Here is a 25,650-nt window from a genome sequence, read left to right as displayed (position 1 = left end):
GCTCCTCAGGTGTCCCCACCATTTTTGAAGCTCTACTACTTCTATGTTAACTTCCAGGGACCAAACATCTGAAATGGTCCCATGATGGCAGTAAGTCTTGCTACAGGAAGTTAATGCACCTAACTGTGATTGACTATAGCTGCGTTCCTGGGAATCTTGTGAGAGCTGGGCTTTGTCAGTGGTAGTTGAGACTTATACTCAGGAAGTCTGTCTTCGGCACCCATGATGTAACCACTATGTTCTAATTCAAATAAAGCAGTATGAGTTTGGAAAATTAATAAGATAATTATCACGGTGATTTCCTTTCTAAAACTATGTATGATAGACAGTTTTTATTGAATATATAATATATACATATATATATACACACACACACCAAATATGTACATCATACTTATATACCAGGTAAACATACAGACATATATAAATATAGATATAGATTTATAAAGAAGCATTGTTAAGGAATACATTTTGCAGAAGGTTGAACTATCTATACTACCAGTTCATGGATTATAATTATCATTGGTTCATACAAGAACCTTCTCTTGTTTCACTGTTTTGTTTTTATCCCGATCTGCCCACTCTGAACCCCTCAATTCATCTAAGAGTTTTTCAATAAATAAGAATCTGTGAATCCAAAGTGTTTTAAATAAAAATTAATTATCCTTATCATATCCACAGAATTTAATGTAGAAATATGATCTGCTTTGTAGGATAAATAATGGACCAAAAGTTAAAGTGACTTAATGTGCTCAGTCTGTGCTTTGGAAGACTGGGATGCGTGGATCACATAACCGTAAAAACTTTCAACAATTTGAATATTATCTTTCACTTTACAAATATTTCACATAATTGGATTCCATTTCTAAAACACTGTAAAGTTAAAAATGATTAAATTTTAATTAGAATTACTGCACAATTGAAGAAATTAATAGAGGTCTGACTGTAATATTTCTGCTACAAAATCACAGAATTCTACCCAAGGAGGTAGAATTATAATATAAATAATATCCAAGGAGGGTATTATTTTATCTCTAAATAATCATGTTCTCATTGTTGATCTTTATTAAGGCATTTTTTTCTATAAGAGGAAATCTAAAATGTGAAAATGTGTCAATGCTAATTTCTTAAAATCGGGCCTTGATGAAATTACTTATATCTCTTGTGCATACTTCTCTGTAGAAACCTCATTTAACTCTGCCACAAAATATGGGCAGTTCACTTTTTATTTTTTTCCCTTGTATTTAGCAAAGCAACATTTGTTTGTTGTTTAAATAGCGTCATTAGGCCTTAGATATATGAGATACCAAAATAAAATACATTTATCAAAGTCAATAACAAATATCTTCAAATGTTTTCCTCTTAGGAAGTTGCCTATTACTAAATATAAATATTAATTATAAAATATATGGTATGCTTTCTTAAATATTAATAATGATTCCCAGAATTATTTGAAGCGTGTTTCTACTGCATAATATTATAACCATGTGCTCTGCCAAACACTTGACACAAAAGCTTTTGCAAATGAGAGTCACCACTTTTCAGAGCTGTCTTTTATAATAGAATTCTGCTTATTAAGTATATGAGGGTCACCTGTGTCAACAGCACTACTCAGAACATTTACTATGTCATTATCTCCTGATAATGACAATGAAAAATTATTAGTAGTAGATGATTTTGTCATCCTAATCTAATGAGACATCATCAGTCATCATCAGAACCGACTTAGGTAAATAGAAAGGGGATTGTACAGACAAAGACGGATTCAAACATGTACTGACATCTTACATAATTTTTATTAGTGAGATAATCTATCCTTTAACATTTCCACATGATTTAATATGAATAATCATTATTTTTAAACAGCTGTTTTCTCCTTAACTGTAACCATCCTCAGAAATGAATACTGTAATATCTCAATAAGTCTCCAACATGACAATACCAGCATGTGAGTATCTACTATTAACCAATTCTATCTTGGATTTTTGAGAATACTGATATAATGTCAAGTATAAGTTTTAGCCATGCATTTAAAAGTCATTTTTATCATTCAGTGATAGAATAAATAGACGTACTGGGTTGAGGAGAGATCATCGTTTGATGAAAAAGTACATTACTCATGAGAAAATGCCACCATGTGAGCACAAACAATTACAGGACTTATAAAAAGTTTAATTATTGTACATATTAGAGTATGCCATAAATTCAAAAAGAGAACCCATTTTTCCAATATACTTAAAATGCATATGCTATACATTTCATAAGAATGTATTTTTAAGGTTTAGGTATTTGTGAGCTTTGAGTTTTCCAAATATAGCATTTCAGAATCTGATAATTTAGTTCTGTCCATTTTGAAAGGAATTTTAGTATAATTGGCAGCATAATTTTCTCCAAAAGTAGTAGCTTTAAATCTAAAAGTGATTTAAAACCAATGTATAAATTATCCACAAAATAAATTTCTGTTATTTTTAGCCATTAAAAATGCATTTAAGAGTCAAAACACAGGTTATAAGCTTTTTATTTGTGAGATTTTGGTGAGATTGAGAGAAAAAATAAAGAAGCACATAGAAAGTTTCAAAGAGCACATTGTTTCTTGATCCACAGAAATAAAGGGAGCACTTTTATTCACTCAATATTAAATCTTTATGGTTTTCTAAACATTTGTGTCCACATCACTTGGAGCTCTGAAATCCGGAATGTTAACAAGTTTTGCCATTTTTAAATTATGTCTTTGTTTGTATCACAAGCTTCAAGTTTAATAACTGGAGAAACTCTTCAGGCCAAAACTGTTCTTCCTATTCTTCTTTCTGTCCTTTCTATGTTTCTTTCTATTCTTCTTCACTGTTTGTTTTGTTTGTTGTTGCTGTTTGTCATATATATGTCAAAGCACTTTTCAAAAAATACTATTTCATTCTTGTATTACCTTAATCATAAGAGACACACATACTCTTCAGGTACATTGAGAATGAAGGAACAAAATAGTAGAGAAAGAAAGTTGAGGTGACAGAAAGACTCACTGTTATTTTTGGTATTGTCCTTTATTTTCCTAACACCAAAAAATTATTGTTTTTCCTTAATTATTTCAATTAGTGGTCCTCAACTGAAGAAATGATTTCCACTCAAGGGAATTAAAAAAAAAATGCTCAGAGGGATTGCTTTTCTGTTTTACAATGCTTGGGTCCACTGAAAATATTTGGGGGGCAAGCTATATGCTCTGCAAAGACCAAAGGAGTCCGGAATGTCAAAGCATTTTCTCCTGCCGCACACTTAAATAGGTGAAAAGCCTGTTCACAACATATCTGAGCCTAAGATCTAACTTAGTCCTTCAGTGTTTTTTGTTAATTTGTTTGTTTTAGTTTTTATTTATTCAATGTTTTAACACTCAGTTATATCTATTTTGTCATCAAGTTTCGCATAAAGTATGCTGAATTTTCCAACTACCTCATAAATCAAGGGAAGACCAAAGTATATTTTGTTTAGAAACTTGTCATTAAAAAACATTTAGAAAGCCGCATTGCTGAAGGCAAAGGCACTCAGGAGGTAGAAGCTGGCAGGAATCCGGCATTCCTTGATCTATCTCCATTTCTACCTGTCTAATTCACATATAGATTCTTTTATTTATTTTTTTAGTCTTTTTTTAAATTTTATTATTTTTTTAAATTATACTTTAATTTCTAAGGTACATGTGCACAACGTGCAGGTTTGTTACATATGTATACTTGTGACATGTTGGGGTGCTGTATCCATCAACTCGTCAGCACCCATCAACTCATCATTTACATCAGGTTCTTTAATGTACATTATATTGTACTGGTGATGTAGTATGTATTTTAGTATGCATTGTTTCTTTACTTTCTCATTTATATTATGCTTTGAAAATTGCGTTGACAACTTTTGTGAAATGCTTTATATATGATGGTAATATTAACTTTGATTTTGTTTCTGTTCAGAACAGTAAAAACAAGCATCGGTTCTAATAAGGTTGAGAGACACAAATCATAATTTTCATTTACTTTTACAAAAAAAAAAAACAGGTTAAGATCTATTTGCTTTTTCAGAAGATCATTTGGATTGACTTCTATATTACAAATGGGCTATTTCATAAATTTTGGCAACCCCAAAATTGAAAAGCCATTTAAACTGATTTAAGCTTTTATTTATAGACGGGAAGAGAATTTTTAAAATTTGTTTTCACATATTGTATATAGAATTTTCCTCAGGTATACATCATCTTTATTTAAATACATATACACATACATGTAAAATTATATATATATATATATAATTCAGAGAGAAATAATATCAAATATTTCTGACCTTTATGTAGTTGTAATTAAAGACAAAATATTATTAACAAAATGTACAACATTTATTTCTAAGATTCCACTATTAGTAAGTTCAACTTGTCTTTATGGAAATCTCTTTCTGTTCCCAGGGAGCCTTCTAAATCATGTAATCAAGTAGATATATTTTAAGTGACGGTCCTACGCTTTTTAATAGAGACATCCAAACGCTTATGTGTCATACTGAGATATTAAGCATTCTCTTTAATAGTGTATTTTTTAATGTTGGTACCTCTGGGATAATATTATCAGAGTAAATTATATTATTTTTGAAAATCTTGTCTTACAATCTGAGAAGGATTGAGGATTTTGGAGTCTCAAATTAAAATTTGTGTCAGGGTAGTACCTCTTGGTTAGGAAGATGTAAACCAGCTACACAACAGCAAGCAGAGAGCAAGGGACTCCTAGATTTCCAGAGTCCAGTCTGGACTGGGGCACTACCAGGACAACAGAATTTTGAGTTAGCAGTGATTTATTGGATTTTAGTCTTTATTTCCTCAGGCTTTGTGTTCCCTACATCATCTTCATTCCTTTGTCCCATTGTAAAGTTTGTTTTTATGATTATTACTATATTATTATGTCCTATTAATAGTACTGCTGGGATAAACAAGAAGAACCTAATTTAGGCTAAGCACTGAAATCCGCCCAGAAATTGTGGGAGGAATCCCAAAAAAGTAGTAACGGTGAAATTCAGAATTGAAATAATTGGTGAAGTAGACTCAATTTCATAGAATGATGAACTAGAATGAAATATTTGGGTATGACGAGAAAGGAAAGCTATGGAAGAATGGAAAACCTAGATGTACATCTTCTATTACAGATGAGAGTACAGCAAGGAAGATGCAGATATTAATAAACTTGATGTCATAGTTTAGCTAGACTATCTCCAAATAATGACATTTTTGAATGTTTTCTAAAATTTGTTTTTTTGTTTTTTTCTAAAATGCTAACTTCATCTTAGTAATTTGTATGTAATATTTGAAAAATAACATTATTTAACACATTTTATAACCTATAATTAATCCCAGTCTACTTTGTAATTATTTCACTCTATTCTGTTACTGTCATTAGAAAATATTAGTAAATTATCTAGCGTTATTTTTTATGATCTTTGTGTCATTTTGTGAGCAGGTTGAGGTAATGTAATTGTTATATGTAGCATTTACATATGCTGAAACCAAGCTCATGGTAAAACTTTTGCATATTTCTTAACCCACACAGAGCAGAAAATGTAGTACAAAGATAGTACTCAGCTCCCATTTAGCTGGGAAAGCATTGGCCATTCACTTATGAAATATGTAAATAATAAATAAACCAACACAAATGAGGGAGAGTTTTAAATTCACTCGTTGGAAACAATAATTTTATATATCCTTTGAAATAAAATAAGTTTTAAATATAGTAGAAAATTTAAGACAGGGTCATTTCTCTACATGTGAAATTCTTAATATTCATCTATCACATATGGACTTTGAAGTATTTTCATATTATTGAATTCTCCAAACAATGATTGCAATTTAAAGTATCTGTGAAATGAAATACATTACAAGAAGTCAGCGTGTTGGAAGGTTGGGTTTAGAAAGCAGACATCCCTGGAATAGATGATATTAACTTATATTCTTTCTTCTGACTTCTCTGTGATAACATATTCATCACAATTTATTTTCTATAATTTGTGATGGCATTAATATTTCATAATATAGATTTATAGTATTTAAATATGTAAACTTAATTATCTGAATTGTCTACTATGTTATTTTGAGTACAAATAATGCCATGTCAATTAATATTTAATTTTTAAAAATAATTATTTAAAAAAGTTATTTGTTTCCAAAGGGTTAAACAAATACATTTAAATAGCTTAAAAATAAAAATGAAAATATACCTCTGCATTTATACTTTTAGATACTTAAAATAATAACTTAACTTCTTTTTTTCTGGAAACCAACAATTCCATGAATTTTATATTTACATAGTTGGCATTTACTGCTATTAAATATTAAACATTTTAATATTATACTTAATTACTGCAGAATAATAAACAAAAAAAATGTGATGATAATTTGCTTTTTAGTAGCTTGAATTATTTTAGTGTTAGTTTGAATTATTTTAAGTGATGCTATTATAAGATATATGTCTATCTTAAGTGTTTATGTGCATATTATTATTAATTATATATATATTTTTAAGAAAGTTGTACACACTTTTGTTTTATACATCTCAATCTTGATGTATTATTTTCTATGCCATTATGAAAATAACTGAGAAAAAACTTTAAGAACATTTAAGATAAGAATTCACCCAAAAAGAATATATATATGTGTGTGTATATATATATGTGTGTATGTGTGTGTGTGTGTATATATATGCCTAGTGTTCAATACATTTTAAAGTTCTTATTGGTTATTAAATGCTTGAAGGATAGCTAGTACATAGTTGGTGGGATAATAGAGCTCAGATATTTTATTTAGATAAATTGTATTTTAAAACACTCATAGAATTGACTGTTAATTCATTTAGAATAATGTGTATTAAAACACTCTTATCAAAATATATCCTTAATTTTGGGAAGTGTTCTATGACTGAGAAATCAACTAGCAAAACTATTTGTAAGTGTAGATTTGGCTTACTTTCTTTTGAAAAATGATTTAAATTATTATTTTATAGAGTTTAATCATGGAATAAAAATCATTGACTCAAATATTTTAAATGCCAGTAGAAATGAGGGCATATTAGGGCAGCTTCTCCTATTTTCATATTATAATCTGGGCCTTCCAAAAGAGGGAGCTAAAGCATTGTGTTAAGCAGTTTGGTTTTATGAATGTGAGGTTTAGAGCAGTTTTACACATGAATTGCACACTGTGTATATATGTACATTTAACTGAGTTTGATGTTGACTTATTAATGTTGACGTATTAATAGTCAGTGCTTAACTTATGATCTGCAATTGTATATTCCCCCAGAAGAAAATTATTTTTCAACAATCAGAAAATAATAAAAATAAATTATAAAAGTAGGAAGAAATATTAACTAAAATTTCTTCTTAAATTTTGAGTCTTATAAAGGAAGGAGAAAAATCATATAAGCCTCATATAACTTCCATCATATGATTTATTTCTCTACACTTAAACAAGTAAGACTAATAACACTGAAGCTGTTTCCATACACATGAATAATCTTTTAAAATAGTATAAAATATGATGCAGTTATAAAGTACAGAACAGGAGTGTGTAAGATTTTGACAAAGAGATCCTGTATGCTAATTATGTGTGGTTTATCCAACACAGCTGCTCCTCAAGTTCCCCATAGACTCGGGCAAGATACCATTATAAATAAAGGTTCATTGCTAGAGTAAAAGAGAATCTGTAGAACTTTATTGTAAAATGGTATTTTACAACAGGATTAATTTAATTAGTGAATAGATTAATTTCCTTCTTCACAACATCAGAAAGAAATCTTTAACTCCAGAAGGAAATCATAAGGAGAGGAAATAATTTACCTATAAATAATTAATTTTCATGTAAACAGACTGTGAAAACAAAATGTTTAATTCACTATCGGATACTCTCGTGTTGTTATGTTTCCTCGAGACATTACATTGAAAGAGAGGGTGTTGCTCTTTTGTGAATTGGGGGTGCTTATCTTACACCTTCATGCTTTTCTTATTACTCCCATATCACTATAGATAAAACATGGTTAAGAATAGTAATTTCTGATGTGTCTAGTATCTGAAGTGCCTTACAGATAATTTTTTAAAATATATAAACCAATGAAATAACAGCAAGCACAGAATTTCAGAAACATGCCAATATGTAATCTCTCAATGAAATAACTAATTGTACATTGTTTTTTAAATCTAGTTTTTCAAAAATTGAGTTTTTTAAAGGATTCATTGGACATTAGAATTATTTATTCTTTGAATGATTCCAACATTTACCTTTAAAATTGTCAGACTGACATCTATACCTTGTGTTCTTCGAAGGATTGAACAGTTGTATGGACAAATTTCTCCATATCATACAATTCCTTGATATAAAAATAATTTGTATATGCAAATAGTAGCAAACATAGCACAATGTTACAGTCGCAGAAACATATATAGTGGGTTCAATCAAATGAGTTGATTACTAATTGAATTATCTGTACCACACAAATAATTTAAAATCGATAACTGATGACTGAAACATACGTTTCTTTGAGGTGGTTGACAACTGAATTTGTTACCAGGTAATGATAGATGTGACTGTCTGGACTGCACAGTTTAAGCAGAGTGTTCTGTAGACAGGGTAAACAAATACTTTTCTGAATCTGTGGGACAATAATGAAATTCTAAATTACATTCTTTTTACACACAGAAACACTGATATCAATGTGGGGAAATTTACGCAATATGGAAGTCAATGGAACAGACTCAGTTCTGGTGCTAAACCGGTCACCAACACAGAGGACTCCACATGTTAGAAAAGGTCTTCAAGGAGGTCAGGTCTGAGGCCATGATATTTAGGCTTTTGGATATTTTCAAGTAGTTCAGTTATTTGCATTTTTTTTTTTTTTTTTTTTTACTTATAAGATGGAAGCTTATTACAAAAGTGGTTGAAAGTTTAATATGACTATTTTCAAGCAAAGTTGTAAATGACTTTGAAACTGAAAGAGCCCTTAGATGTCTTCTAGCCTCCTTCCATCATTTTAAAAATGAAGACATTAAGCCCCAGTGTGGAAAATGAATACAAGATCCCTCTCTCTGACGTTTTGACTCCCATCAGTTGCCCTCTTTACAATACTAATGGTGTAATGTGCATGGTGGAGTGTAATTCCACCTCATATAATTTGGGAAAAGTTTAGTTAACTCTACTTTAGTACTGAAAGCCAGAATAGACACTTTGCATAAATCAATTCTTTCTTCTTCACTCGGGAGGCTCAGTTGATTCATCATACTTTTGTTTTAGAAAGAATTTCGTAGAAAGCCAGGCCCAACCACAGCAGTGAATTCAATGGTACTCATTTTTCTCTGTTTGTTACTCACGCTAAATACAATGCCATATTTTACATGTAAAGGATTATGAAACAAAAATAATTTTGTAAAAATATGCAGATTCTCATTGATAATGCATTCTTATCTATGTAACTACTCCAGTAGGCCTGGATTCTACTCTTTTTTGTTTGTTTGTTTGTTGCAGGATCACTTTTTAAACAATTTATCTGGGTCTTGGTATTCTTACTTGTAAAATCAGTCAGTTAATTGAAATGTAAATTTGCTTTCTTCTTGCTGTAATAATCCGTAACCATATTGAATTATTCCTTTCTTAATTTAAAGATCTTTTATCCAACAGAGATAAAATCTTGTAGGATTAACATTTTTATTTAAAAATAGCATGTAAAGGTCAGGCATGGTGGCTTATGCCTGTAATCCCAGCACTTTGGGAGACTGAGGTCAGGAGTTCGAGACCAGTCTGGCCAACATGGTGAAACCCCATCTCTACTAAAAATACAAAACTTAGCTGGGCATGGTGGTGGGCCCCTGCAGTCCCATCTACTTGGGAGGCTGAGGCAGGAGAACTGCTTGAACCCAGGAGGCTGAGATTGTGGTGAGCCGCAATCATGCCACGACACTCCAGCCTGGGTGACAAAGGCAGACTCTGCCTCAAAAATAAAAAAAATAAATAAATAAAATAAACATAGCATTTAATTTCATTAGAAACCATTTTAAATTGACTCTCTTTTTATTAATGATGAAAACTGGACAAATATTTTCTAAGAATCATATTTTTCTTACATTTTCAAATCTTTTTTCATACTCTCATAAAAGGGAGAGTTTTTTTATTCTCCATGTCCTTGGAAAGTATGACTGCTTATATAATTTTTAACAATTTTTCAATTTTTTCAATATGTTCTTATTGTTACTCCCACTCTGCATTCATGATTAATTATATGGTGTTTTTAAAAGCCAGTGTAAATTTCTTTTGAAAAAATGTAGTATCACATCAAGTAAAATCCAATTCAGGACAAAACACCTTTTCAAGCATTTATTTTGAGGTATAATTACGTTTTGTTTTACACCTTCTTAAGAGTCTAGGCAAGAAAAACTAAAACATGTAAGGAAAAGTGTTACTACTCTTCTCAAACACAGTAGTGAAATTATCTTGAGTCACTATTAGAAACTGACAGTTTGAGTGTATATTTGAGTGAATATAATAATAATAAACAGGAATAACAATAAGCTCTTTGATACTTGCATTACCACAGTCATTAACAACAATTCCAAGAATTCTAATTATCTACATTTTTGCGTGAGAAAACTGATATTTGGAGAAACGAAATAAATTAATTGCTATGACATTGGAAGCAGGAGATGAAACTTATGTTCTGACTAACAGCCTGAATTCTTAACCATTGCGTTTAATATTTAGGTATGCTAGAGTTGATTTCTACTCTAGCTGAAAACATAGGGCTAGCAGTTTGAACTGGGAATGGAGGTTCAAGAAAGTAGGAGGCATAAAGTTGTTATTGGATCAAAAGCCATAAATACCATACCATTTACAATGCAGCATATGATTTAGGATGATAGTTAAGCAATGAAGAAAAAATAATAATTTAGCAAAACATGATTTACCCAAAATACAGTGTTGCATTTCCTTATAGAAAATATCTATTAATTTTTTGTGATATAATCTTAAAAATCCAAATTGAGTTTTATTGATTTCTTACAACATTTCAGCCAAAATGTGCAATCTATTGTGTAGAATGAGAAGCATATTATCTGTGTGTTATTTGGGGAAAGAATATTGTCATTACAAGTGTTTAATTCATACAAACGGTATAGACCTATCAATATATTTTGAGTAACTTGCTTGCAGGTATTTTTAAGGAAAGTTATCCAAGCATTCTGCTAAGAGCTTAAAGTTCAATGTTTAGTGAATACATTGTTTATCAGGAGATTCAAGAAAAGATGACTGGGCTCATAACCTAATACAGATATTGTAGGGAAAATAACTGGAGACCAATCAGGGTACTGACCAGAGTCCTGATACAAAGAAACACAGGTTACTTTAGTACAATTAGCTCAGAAAGCTAAACTGAAGATCATCAAAAGAATAAATCAATAAAGAGGGAAGAGAAGCCATAAAAGTACCAAAGAAATAAAGGTGGGCATGACACAATAGACAAAGTGCTAACAGTGGAACCTGCAAGACAACAGTTTCTGGGAAGTAGAGAAGAACTGCCATCATGTAATTAGCTTCCTTCTTTTGGAAACTGTACTAAAAGGATGGAAAATGTTCAAGGTAAAACATCACACAGATAGAGAAGGACTTGACCTTTGGCAACATTTGAGAGAAGTCTAGAGCAACAGGTTTTTATTCCCTCGTGCCTCCATGAAGAATAGAACCTTCCTCAACATTCAAACTAGAGGAGCATCAATCCTGTTACATAATTATATTTTTTGGAGAGTTGTAAGATTGTGTCCTGTATTATTATAAATAAACATACAGAAATCGACAGTGACATATACTGATATATATCCTTACACTAAGATCCCACTTCCTGCCTCAGCTTCAGTAAGTCTTTCACTTATAACCAGGAGGCACTGGAGGACTAAGTTTTTGAACACTCACAGTTAAAATTTTAATTCTCTATAATAGTTGTTTGAAATTTCTGCTTGAAATTTATTAAATAGCAATATTTAATGAAATTCTAACTTTGTATACATAAAAAGATGAGCATTACATCATATTGGAATATCTTATTTAATCAAGCAAGAAAAAATAGAAAAATGTAGGTTTTAATTAATAAAACACTGAAACAAGAGGTGGAAAGTGTCCAGTTCACATTCTTATTATACGTTTATAATTACTGAGATAAGTAAATATAACAATGTGGGATTTATGAATTAAATTAACTAGAATTAGAATTCTATTCTAACATGGGTAAATTTCATTAACATACCAGGGTTGTGTCACCTGTCATTTTTTTCTACCCAAAATGGTGTGTGTCATAATATTTCCTTCTCCTCATTTGGATTCAATTCAAATGTCACCTTCTTCGAGAAACCTTCTCTTGCCACGTTCATAAATCTCTGCTTACCTCTCCAGTCACTCTCCATCATACTACCTGTTTCCACAGAATTTAAACATATTTTTAATTCCTCTTTTTGTTATTTGTATCACTGCTCTAGAAAATACCTTCTTATGATTAAAAACTTTGCATCATACTCACTGCTATCATACTGGCATCCAGAAAAATGCTTGATGCATAGTAATGTTTGAATAAACATTTGGTGCTAATGCTTCACTATAGAAAAAAATTAGTAAGTAATATAAATTTAAATATTTTGTATATTTTATAAGCATTAACGCCAGTTGACAATGCATTGGAGAAACCAGTAAATCATTAACATTCACCAAAAAATACTGTTCAAATTAATTTTGGTGAATGTTACTTACAAGTATGCAATCATTATTACCATTTTTGTTAGAATCATATTTTTCAAACCACAATAAAATCCTTATATAAATGAATCATCTTTTATAAGTTATATTAATTTTAAGGTCACAAATGGCATTTACTTTATGGTTGTTAATGTAATTCAAAGACTAAAAAGGGGAAGTCATAAAAAGATTAAAAAAAACAAAGTCAAATACTTGGCATTAAAATAGATTATGATATGAGAGCTTATGAAATTTTATTATTATTGATTTAAAAGATTTTCATCATTCACTCTTATCTCCAAGATCCATGAGTAATATACTCATTTTAACTTCAAGCGATAAAATATCTATGATATTAAGTATTCTATATTAATTTCAAGTAATACAACATGCAACACAAAATTGTTCAAAATATAAAGCATTTCTATTGTGTGCTATGTCAACTTAAGGAACCTTATGATGTGAATATTTACATTCAGACTTAGCTTATCTAATTTCAAGAACAATGAAATTAATCATTAAATTAATCTAGGCTTCTCTCCTACTTTTGCATATGGAGGGAACCAATACCCTTTACCCGGATATAAGAACCTGAACCATAACCTTCTTAAGAATAATGGTAGCCATTAAAGAAACCATCAATTGTGTCTCCTCATAAAACCCTATAATGCAGTTACTGCTAATATCTTACTTTCGCACAGAAAGCTTCTGGAGCGCCAAGGCATTAAAAGACTTTCTCAAACTCGCACATGAGGTATAGAGTAAAACTGGTTTTTGTAGGTAGGATGTCTGGCTCCAGGACTCTACCTGCCCTTACCCTGACTATCATAAAATACTGCCTGCTAAACTTCTTGTTTACTACATTTTACACATGAGACAATTTGCACCCAGAAGTAAAGATAACCTACTAGCAAAACGGAGTAAGTAAATGTGGGAGCTGGGAGGAGATCGCGGGTCTCCACGTGCATGGGGCTGGCATCATCAGCCTAGTGCACTTTTGTTTTTATTCGGATAAAATGGTGTTGTTGATCATAAATGTTTTAATTCATGAACTGTTAAGCAGTCCATACATTTTGGGGGGGGGGGTATAGAAACTCTCCATGGATAACATGAAAGCTGTAGCCTTTCTTCCAGTAAACTCAAATTAAAACATAAATACAGTATTTTTAGACAGATTTCAGAATAGTTTTGACTATTTAAAATGTTCATTTTGACATTATAGGGCAATAGCCGTCAGATTTTTGTGGTCAAGAATTTCTAGACCGGGCGCAGTGGCTCGCGCCTGTAATCCCAGCATTTTGGGAAGCTGAAGTGGGCAGATCACTTGTGTGCAGGAGTTCGAGACCAGCCTGGCAAACATCGTGAAATCCATCTCTACCAAAAAATACAAAAATTAGCTGGGCAAGGAAGCGCATACCTGTAGTCCCAGCTACTCGGGAGGTTGAAGTACAATAATCACTTGAACCCGGAAGGCAGAAATTGCAGTGACCTGAGATCCTGCCACTGTACTCCAGTCTGGTTGACAGAGTGAGACCTTGTCTCAAAATAAATAAATAAATAAATTCTTTGTAAAAGTAAATATCCTAGACCCCGCTTTCTGAATTTACTATATACTACATAGGGCTTGATAGATAGGTACTGTTGTAAGGGACAGGTAGTTGAGAATGGCATTTGAATAACCGGGAATCATATGAAAAAGGGCATGGAGTCAGGCAAGGACAAGTCTTTTCCATAAAGTGTGGTATCTGTTTTGACGAGAGTGATTTTCACTAGAGTGATTTTTGAAAGTACACTTGGAGATAATTCAATTCCTAAAGTGTTTCCTGACAAAATTCTGCTTCAAGTATATTTTTAGGTACTGGTTTATAGATATAAATGAAAAACCATATTTTAAGACTCAGAATATAGCAGAAAAAATTAAAATACAGGAAAAAACCCAATTGCCAAAAACCAAAAACTTAGATTCAAGTCTGTAGAGTACTGACTTACATTTCTGGATGTGATAGAGTGTTTGTAGGGATTAGGAAAGAGAAGATTACTTGAAGACATTCCTACTTTACAAAATTATATTTTGTAGAATGTATCAGTAGTTAAAGGAATTGTTGGCCAGGGGAACAACTAAAAGATTGTTTAAATAATATGGCACAAAAGGTATTAATTTTCCAAAGAATGGTCCGAGGACTAAATAGGAAAGGCCAATTTAAGATATAGTAAAGATTATATCTCACTCCATTTGACAACGTCTTATTTTAAAAGAGATAATTACAAATTATGGAATTTTTTTTATGTGAAACTTCTGGAAGCATTGAGGAGTAATGAAAACATGACCTTAAACTAATGTGAAACGTTATAGTGTAATTATTGGGTTATTTCATATTAAGATTATTGGTTTCAATTTTAGAGGCAATATCAAAGAGAATTCACTTCACACAGGGTTAGTTACCAGTAGGGTATAATCTATAAAATATGTCTCATAGAATTGGAGCAATATTGGATGTTTGTACCAAAGAGAAAATATAGTATGCTAAGCAAAATTTTCTTGGAATGAATTTAATGTTATTAAATAGAAGTGGAATAAAGATCAGTTCCAAGCTATCTAGGCAAAACAAAGTCAGAGAGAGGTAGAGAGAAAGTTACAAGTAGATATCACAATGACAAGAAAGGAATCTCTATCTGAAGTTGTCTGAAACAGTGGTCTCCAAGCGAAGGTGGTTTTCCCAGTGCAGCAGGTGCAGCCTCACCACAGCACAGTGCCTAAGATGTGGTAATGTTCAATAAGGAGAAATTTTAAATGTAAGAAGATGAAATAATTAGCTAACAGATGGATGAATACATTATTACAAAAAAATCTAAGGATATTTTTCCTGATTGCGAGTCTAAATGATAGGAAAGTGAACGGCTCATACGGGATCCCAAATAGACTTATCCATGAACCTACACACATTTGGGAGATCACACTACAGTGGTGGTGTTAGGAGAAGCATTGCTTCCTACACCTGCAAATTATAAGATGGACTGACATTGCTATGAAATGGAAATGAGACACAAGATCAGCTTCTTAATATGAAATGGAAATGAGACACAAGATCAGCTTCTTAATGTGAAAGTTAGATACATCCATTATGGGGCTCCCGAGGCCAAGCAGGCAGTATAAAAACATTTTGTCAATTTGTCTCTCCACTCCACCTACCTCCGTTAAAGGTAGTAATAAGTATGCAAGGATATCCTTTGCTTTTCAAGCCTCTGTTTTTCTTAACAGTTCTCCAAAATCCTCATATACCTGTATACCTGCAGGGCTGCGTTGTTGGACGTGTGGACAGGTCCTCTTGTTAGTAAAAGTACTTCTCATTCTACTTATCTCTTCTCTGTGAATTGTGACCTTGGTAATACTCAACTGTCTCTAAGGTTCATTTCCCGTAGTAGAGAGAGACGGAGGAGAGGAGAAGAGCTTCTAAAGCTAACCATAAAATACGCTGACCCATTTTTATTAGTTTCCATACCTAAGGAGTTTCTTGTGTTGGAAAAGCCACTTTTTGTAGCAATTAACTGAGTAATCTCCCAAAATGAATGCCCAGTTAAAAAGGAGAAGCACTTTTAGTTAAATTTATTCTGTCTTTGAAGTAGAGGAGGAGTCGGGGTAGGGAATAATGAACCAGGGAAAGTAGAAAAGCAGGAGGGATGGAAACAGAAGTAGCAGAGAAGCAGGGATTAAAAAAAGCTGTACTGAATTAAGAAGCACAGGTGATCAAAAGCAAAAATATAAATAAGTCATCGCAGTTTATTGTAAGAAGAAAACCTATCTGCTTTCTAAGTATCAGTATAGATTTATGCTGAATCTGTTAGAAAGCAGTAGACGACATACAACCTAAGTCAACTTTACTTTAGCCATCAAATGATTTAGAATTAAAGCATAACAAAAAAAAATACAGAAGGAGATGAGTGTGGATATCTTTCCTCAAAGATTATAATTATATTTAAAGGAGCAAATACATATAACACTCAGCACATGAATCTAGCATATTAAATATGGTAACAGTAATTTTTCACATCTATATATAATTATATACTTGGTATATTATTTGATTTTTTTAGTATATATGTTATCTAGAACATTTTAAATCACATGCTAACTACTAAAAATATCTTCTGTAGTCTTAACTTATATACTTTCTTTTCTGTATGCTAACATTGGTTACAAATCTACTTTTTTCAAGTTGATTATTTAATATGTTTAAATTTTTCTCACAATGAAGGTAATTAAAGATCACTTTCATACAAAGCGCTTAACATAAGCCAAAATCTGAGAAAGAAATGTAAGTAAAGCATTACATAAATAGAATTGGATATATGATTACAACTGCTATTTTAATAAAAAATTCATATCACTGAAGGTTTATAAAACATCTCTTCTTCATAGAAAACCACTATGTTGTATGAATATACATAGAATTCTAAAATGATAAAATAGTTACTTATTTTTCAAGATATTCTTTCAAATTCATATTTTATAGAACAAAATAATACTTTTAAGTGGTCAGGATACATTCCTTCAAACAAATAACCTAAGTAGAATTTGCAATCTGGTTAGAATGTAGTCACATTCTTTCTATATAGGCCTTTTACTCACATTTTCTTGTAATTTAGGAAGACTACAATTTATGATCTTTGCAATATAAATATAAGACATGCATAAGTTGTATATTTATCCTACAATGACATTGTATTATTTCCTGAATGTGTGTTAAAAAAATTTATTTGGTGTAAGACTTCAACAGACCTAGTTTAGTTTTAGGTATATAGAAGAATTTTCTTGCCCATGTTTAATAAAGGGTTGCAGTGATTTCAAAGCCAATGCTTTATCTGTCAACTAGCAAACTTGCATGCCTAATAGGTCTGGGAGGAGCAAAAGGTCTACAGTGGCAGCATGTTTCAATGTAAACTGTTATGTGACTGTGCTACTGAATCTGCTGTGGACTCCCACCCCTCTCTTGTCTTCATTCTGTCATTTGGTCTCTGGAGGTTTCAACATTAATCTTTGGGTATAAATGCTTATGAACTCCCAGTAGCTTGCTGACACATACTTATTTCAAGAAATTTTATCAGAACAATTCTCTTCTTAATTTTCTAAAATCACATATGATTTCCAAAGTTGAAACTTACTTTCCTATTTAAGTAAAATAATCTGACATATTTAGCTATTGAAAAACCAAGTTTAACAAAGGTCATAGGTCCAAAGTTGTGAGGGTGAGACACATCACACATATTTATGTATCTAACTGTCTATATATAGAAAGATATATATAAATATGAATAGACTATTGATAAAAACTCTCCTTCTTACTATGCTGAAATAACCCTATAATATTTTTAAAAAGCACTTTATTATTGATATTCACAATTTGTATTTTAATAGAACTTCATATTTTAAACTAAAATTAACTATAATTATAAAGATAAATATTTTTATTGCAAGTATAATAATATTCTTTATTGTCAGTGATTGTATTAGGAATCTGAATTCTAAACTAAACAAAAAAGGTAAATATCATTTGAATAAACAAGTGTACATATTATTATAATACATTAATGATTTAATTTTTGGAAAATTATGTATTGTCAGAAATACAAATCTGAATTTTATTTAATGCTAGTATGTGAACAAAGCTGAATTCAAATCATATTTAATATATCACATCATCTAGATAAACTGGCAAAACTTAGGGGAGGCAGAAAACTATTTTCTTTCTTCCAACTGTTGGACCTATTCCACTCCCTGCTTAATACATGTGTAAATACTTTATTAAGTTGTAACATTAATAAGTTGTGATATTAATCTAGAAGAAGTCGTAGTAATAAAATATTTCTCTTTGATTGTTTTATGAATTACTGTATATCACATATAAGAAAAAGCAACACTATTTAAACTTAGTATCATTTTTAATATAAATATACAATCAAGCACATTGTTGATTTACCAAGTAATACAACAAATATTTAAGAGCTATTGACTCTCAGGGAAAATAGCCAAATAAGTATTTAAAAATTTCACCATATAATGTGTTTGCTTTGTATTATACATGACCAACGTAAAATTATAAAAATTTTATTTCCTGATAATTATCTTCTTTTTATATAAACATAGTTTGATATAGCATTAACTTCTATGTTGTATATTTCTCATCCACTGTAAATGTGGGTAAAATGATAATAAATTTTGTGAGGTGTTCAAGAATTGTGAACATTCAATAAAGAATAATTATTTCTAGATGCAGTCTAAAAAATAAAATTCTAATTTTTCCTATTCAAAAAATTATCCAAGTCAACCATTTTAGATGGACTATAATTGAGTTTAAGATTTCCCAAAAATAAAAAATGTTCAAATGGTATTTTATCACTCGTTTATAATATAATATCTAATACTGACTAATTAAGGAGTTACTTTAGTTCCTCCTGTTACACCATTGTAATAATTAAATATGATAATTAATTTATGTGAACATTGAATGTTCACAATTTTTGAATTAATTGATTGTACTTTCTTTCTGTTTTCCATATGTATTCTGGATGCATACACACACAAACACACAGACATGGCTATAGATACAGACATACAGAAATATGAATGAAGAAACACATATATGCAGATATAAAGTTTTAAAGATATAAATAGAAGATACATAGGTGATAGATAGATAGATAGATACATAGATGATAGATACATAGATGATAGATACATAGATTGATACATAGATGATAGATAATAGATACATAGATGATAGATAGATAATAGATACATACATAGATGATAGATACATAGATGATAGATAGATACATAGATGAGAGATAGATAGAAACATAGATGATAGATACATAGATGATAGATACATACATAGATGATAGATACATATATAGATGATAGATAGATGATAGATAGATAGATAGATAGATAGATGATAGATAGATACATAGATACATAGATAGATACATAGATGTTAGTCTGTAATTTCAACTAAGTTTTCTGTTAACTTCTGTTAAGTTTTCTTGAACTGTTAAGTTTTCTTTAACAGGAAACTGTTACATTTCTTCTGCAGCTTAATTACCATTAAAATTAAAAAGAAAACATTTTTCTTATATGTTCTTTATATTGTGAAGCATTTATAACATATAGATGTGAATATTTTAAAACATTTCTAGAAATTATGTAATAATACTACAATAACCTGCTTTGGTAGGAAAAAACAAGTACATTTTAGAGTTGGCTGATTGTCCGGGGAAAACTCCCTTAGACAACTTTTAAGACTCATTTCCCAGTTTTATAAAACTAGTGTATTTCATATCATGTCTTTTGACCCAGGAAGTGAATTACTGTTGCTCTTTTGCCTGGATTACACTTTGTTATATGCATTATTTGTTGTCTCCCCCATTATACAGCTTGCTGTGTATATCGTTTCTTTTTTCATATGACTTTCCAAAGATATTCTTTTACAAAATATGAGGAAAAAGTCTATTATGCTTTGGAAACTGTGTTAATAATATATAAAGTATGTCAAGGGCAGCATATTCTAATATAAATTCTGTTAGATATATGTTTCTACCAACATCCAATACATTAATGAACATATTAAATCTTTCATATTCAAATTTAAATAATAACTATTAGTTACTATATTTCCACTGTAAATTGAATTAGTGTTTGGAGGAGAAATTAAAATGAAGTCATCCACACACTTCGGAATTGTAGAGCCAATTTCAAAATCTGATATGAGGGGTTGGCTTTTTAATCCATATTTATGAAACCATCATATGCTCTGGTGTTTCATCGATCAATTAGAGAGGTCAAAAATTACCTTGCTCATCAAGAGAAATGGAAGATATACAAAAATGCTTGTTTCTCCTGCAACTGGTTTATAATTTGCTAAATTAATAAGATAGAAAACAATACTCAGAAAAACCTTGAATGTCATTTTAAGAAAATATTCAGCTCTTTTCTTTTTGTCTTTACTTCTCTTCCTAAAATATAAATAAATAATACATCTCTCTCACACACACACAAACACACACACTCACAAACACACAGAGCATCTGTGACCACAGCACCCCAGGATGTTTCCACTTTCCTCTCACAGCCAATGAGATCCATTATAATGACTTTTATGTTTGGAGAGGTGTTCTTGGAAGTGCTAATATGAAGTCTCTTGGTCAGGCTCCAGAGACCCTGCTTTTGTTCAGGCACTTTGCATTTGTAATGTGACTAGAAGACCATGTCTTTCTAGTGCTAAATTTAGGGATAAGTGCATTAACATGGTAGGGCTGTTATGGGAATGTATAAGAGTGCTATAAAGACATTTTCCTCACTGTATACTCCTTACCATATTTTAATAATGAGGATAATGGTGCTTCCAGGCAGAGAAATTGAAATGACTCACAAGAGAAAAAAAAAAAAAAAAAAACCTTTTCAGATTGTTTATAACAATCCAGAATTCATTGTTTTCAATAGTCTATACATCTCTATCTATCTATCTATCTATCTATCTATCTATCTATCTATCTATCATCTATGTATTTATCTATTATCTATCTATCTGCCTATCATCTCTTTATGTATTTTTCTATATTTCTAATTTGAGTTTCATGACTTAATACCTTAAGGTTCCACGTAATATTGCATATATATACATATATACACGTGTGTGTGTATATATATATGTAAAACTTGACAGTCTTGGATATGTAACCTGATCTCTTTCTAAGCCTCTGCTTTCACATGTGTAAAATTAGAGATAGAGAGAGTTAAAACCCCTTTTCTAAAGTTCCAAAATTTTATATAAACACCTAAATAAGATAATGTTATGGTTATTGGGAGTTATTTGGGATATCTTTGAAAAGACAACTTGTTTCTGAAAACAAGTATGCAAGATACAGAGAAAGAAATTGCTTTATCTTAGGAAACATGTTTTATGTTCTATAAGAGAAATGACCACATTTATAAATTTAGCATCAGGTAAAAACAAACAAGACTCATTTTAAATCAATGTCCTTTTGATTCTATTTAGCATGCTTTCTTCTTCTTTAAGAAAATTTAACTTTAAGCAGATGATTTATAAGGTAAAATACCCAAGAAACTAAATAGAATTTTTATTACAAAAAAATCTCACCATGAATCAAAATTACTCTATGTTAATATTGCTATTGACTTTTGTGTGTGTGTGTGTGTGTGTGTGTGTGTGTGTGTGTATGTGTGTGTCCTTGAAGTCAAAAGTATTACACTGGACATTTTTTAAGACATCCTTTTTTTCTAATGTGAGATTATTTGTATATCATATTTAAATGTGTCTTTGAGTGAGCAAAATTAGTCTTAAAGAATATAGCAAATTAACAAGTTATATTGAAGTATCTACATTAATATTAAATAATTATCTATCTAGACTGTTTACTTTCATAGAGAACAAGTTACAGCCAATGTTTATTCATGACACATTCACACATTTTAAAAAATTAACTTTCACTTTAATCTATACTTTCTTGCATATTATATGCTGCCACATTAATTGCATATTTTATATTATATAATTTGTAAGCACTCTCTACAGCATTCTTATTAACTACATCCATATACTGTAGAAATATTGTGGGGAAGGAGCATCTGCCTCATATCACTATTGATGCCTAAATAGAGCTAAGCCAGTAGAATAAAAAAAAATTAATTAACTTTGCTTTAAAAATCTTACTTGGTGAATGTACCATGGAAGGCACGCAGCATTGGCTAAGCTTGGCATGTATAGGGGTTATAGGAAAACACCAGAACAAATCCCTCCATGCAGGATGACGTTCAGATGAGCTTCTGATTCAACACACGATTTATCAAGCTGAGCAACACAACATTTAAAAGAATAATTTCAAGATCAACTTTGATATAGTACTTTTCTGACACACAGGCAATGGTATGAGACATTTTTATTTCCTTTATGCAATGAATGCAATAACAGTAGCATAATTATGCAAACCATTTTAAAGATTTTTAAACTTTCAAATACTGTAATAAAAGAAAAATAGTATTTTTTATCCTAGAAAAATTATTATCTGACAGGACTATTGTTTTTATTAGTACTACCAAATCTGTCTAACTTCAGTGAATTACTCTTAAATTCATACTACTCTCTGCTTTCTCTAAAGCATTTTTTCTATTTATTTCCAGAATTGGATTTGCTCCTAGTATGTACTTATCTTACTTTCTTTTTCATTTTTCAAAACACGTATAGAGATGAAGGTATTTCAACATGTAAACATATATCTATTAAGTGCATATAATTATTTGTCTACTCCTCATTTGGAAAAACTTCAGTCAAACCCATAACATATTTGGTGACAAGACTACAAACACATGCTATTTATGTTATGTTCAAGTTCTTTGGTGCTATGTGCTGTAATAGCATGTTATTTCATTTTCCTTATCTTTCAAAAGATCTATGTTTCAAACCTGGACTAGCCAGTTTTATAGTTGCAAAAATGTATTTCACAATTGACATAGCATTGCCTAGGCAATGATGTAGTGTTTGAATGTGAAAAATAGGATTCATCTTCTGCAGAATGTAGGAGAAGGTTTTTTACAAAATTGAGAATCTTGAATAATCAAAGTCATTCTTAACGACTGTGCCTGAAGATGGGCAATTCTTCTAAATTCATAGGTAAAGCAAAGAGAGATGAAGAAATAATCCCTTCTGTCTTGCAAAAGTTACCACTTTTTTTGATGTCACAAAATCATTCATTCTTCATGCTACAAAGATTTAGAAACCTCGTGAAAAAATCACTATTAGGAATCTCATATATCTATAATACAAAATATAAAATGACAACACATCTCCGGAGAAGACCACCAATTTCTCCTCAGATCTGTAGTCCATTGTATCTTCATCAAAAGTTGATGATACCAATAAATGTAAACTTATCTACTACAGTTAATAACTTTCTTTTTATGACACCTTTGTTATTTAAAACAGATTATGAGACTTTCACCCTGGTAACAATCTCTAACTGTCAATACTAAAGAATTTTGATGACTTTATAGCTAAAATCCAAGCCTTTATTGAGACAAGCATACCTGCACAAATTTATTTGGTGTGAATGGTCATCTTGAGCATGCGATGGAAAACACAATAAAACAATTATCCACCAAATCAATGTATTTCCCACATCACTTCAATTTTTTTCAATGCCAATTTTGCCTTAGAAACACTCTCCCTTTCTTGTGGCTTTCATCTAGTCGTCATGACATTAAGATATATTTGCCTACAATAATGGAAAACAATTATAGCTAACAGATATATACATTCAAAGTGTTGACCTCAGTGAGAGTCACAAATATGTGAAGAAACCTCTTTTACCAGGTAGAGTGATCACCTTAATCCTGACATCCAATATGCATCTGTGGCATTTTTACTATTCATACATTGTTTCATTGATAATATTGAAAATAAAGAAAGCATTTCTTATTCAATTATGAATAAAGATGCCCTTATTTTAGACAGTTTTGACTCAAATGATTTAAACAAAAGTTATGAGAAGACCAGGAGTCCATTTCAAATTAATATAATAATCATATACATGAACACATAAATATGTGAGTAATTGAAAGCCACCACGATCAACTGATACAATTTTAAGTTTAGTTTTATTTTTACAACAATATTCCATATGCAAATATGGGGACTATAAAAAGAGCTTGAGTAGGTATCAGCTTTGTAAAAGTAAAATAAGAAGCAAATGTTGCAAGTTTTGTCACTGAGCATGTAAACATTTTATTCAAATACTACTAAAATGTATTCTTATGTGCTTCCAAGTGTTGAGAGAGAGGAGAGAGAGAGAGCAAAATATAGCAACCAGGAGAAAAGCAATATTTGTACTACTTCGTTATAAGAAAGCAAAAACTGAATAGCTTACATTGTCAAGCAAAGTAAATAACACTTACCTTGCTTAACAATGGAACTGAGTTTAGCCCTACTCCGCACTAACAATTCCGTTGTTGCTTCTGTCTCGGTCCTTCTCTTCTCTTTTTATAGTATCTTCACAGCTGAATCTTCATGCATCTCAGTGTGGCTTTCTCTTCGAGCATCACTTTTAACTCAGACAGGCAGGAAGCTGAAGCCAAAGGAACTCTCTATCTGATTGGTTTCCATTCAGCGTTTCTGATTAATAAGAAACGTCCCTCAAATAGGAAGATACTGCCGCTGATGGCGCTGCAGGGCGCCAGGTTTGGGCTTGGGGGACTGAAGACCTCTTTGGACACAATGATTTGCAAGCGAATGAAGTGGGAGGACTCAGAAAGGAGGGCTTTGTCAAAGACCCCTCATAAGAAAAAACGACACAGTGTTTTTAGTCTCGGTTAATCAGCTCTCCTTAATCTGTTTGCAATTGGGAGAGAAAGGTCACAGCATGTCTGTAACCTGTAAATCATCTGTAGAAAATATATATCACAGGGAGAGTGCTGTTGCTCAAAAGAAATTTTGTGTATGGTTCCTGCAGAATTTACAACTACCTATTTCAATTCAGTGTCAAAATGTCAAGTTTAAGAAAAAGAGGAGAAAAAGAATTCAGATAATATTTATCATTAATAACGATGAATTTTTAACTTTGCCTCTATGAGTATATAATCTAAAATAATCTTTTGCAAACAATGTTAAACATCTAAAAATTAATGATTGACATATTTGCTTTCAGTAAAGATAATGGTTTTAATTATAATTTTAAATTTCTGGAACGACTTTGCTTTTTACCTGATCATGCAATTGAATGAGTTTCATCTTCCCTGGAAATAACCAAAAATAATGGTGACCATAACCACATCACAGAAACTACATGATCCACCTGTTAGAGTCCCTGTTGTACAT

The 25,650-nt window shown here is 31.0% G+C and overlaps 1 protein-coding gene across 1 annotated transcript in view; it reads right to left on the bottom strand.

The window, feature by feature from the left end:
* Positions 1 to 24,959, bottom strand: part of CDH9 (cadherin 9) — a 164,315-nt gene extending 139,356 nt beyond the window's left edge. Inside the window, exon 1 of the mRNA XM_050792720.1 lies at positions 24,732 to 24,959. The gene's annotated coding sequence lies outside the window, so the exon portion shown is untranslated. The remainder of the gene's footprint in view (positions 1 to 24,731) is intronic.
* Between the last annotated feature and the right edge of the window lie 691 nt (positions 24,960 to 25,650).

The sequence above is a fragment of the Macaca thibetana genome, chromosome 6 (assembly GCF_024542745.1).
Source record: "Macaca thibetana thibetana isolate TM-01 chromosome 6, ASM2454274v1, whole genome shotgun sequence".
Classification (NCBI taxonomy): domain Eukaryota; kingdom Metazoa; phylum Chordata; class Mammalia; order Primates; family Cercopithecidae; genus Macaca; species Macaca thibetana.
This window is presented reverse-complemented; position numbering and strand designations above follow the sequence as displayed.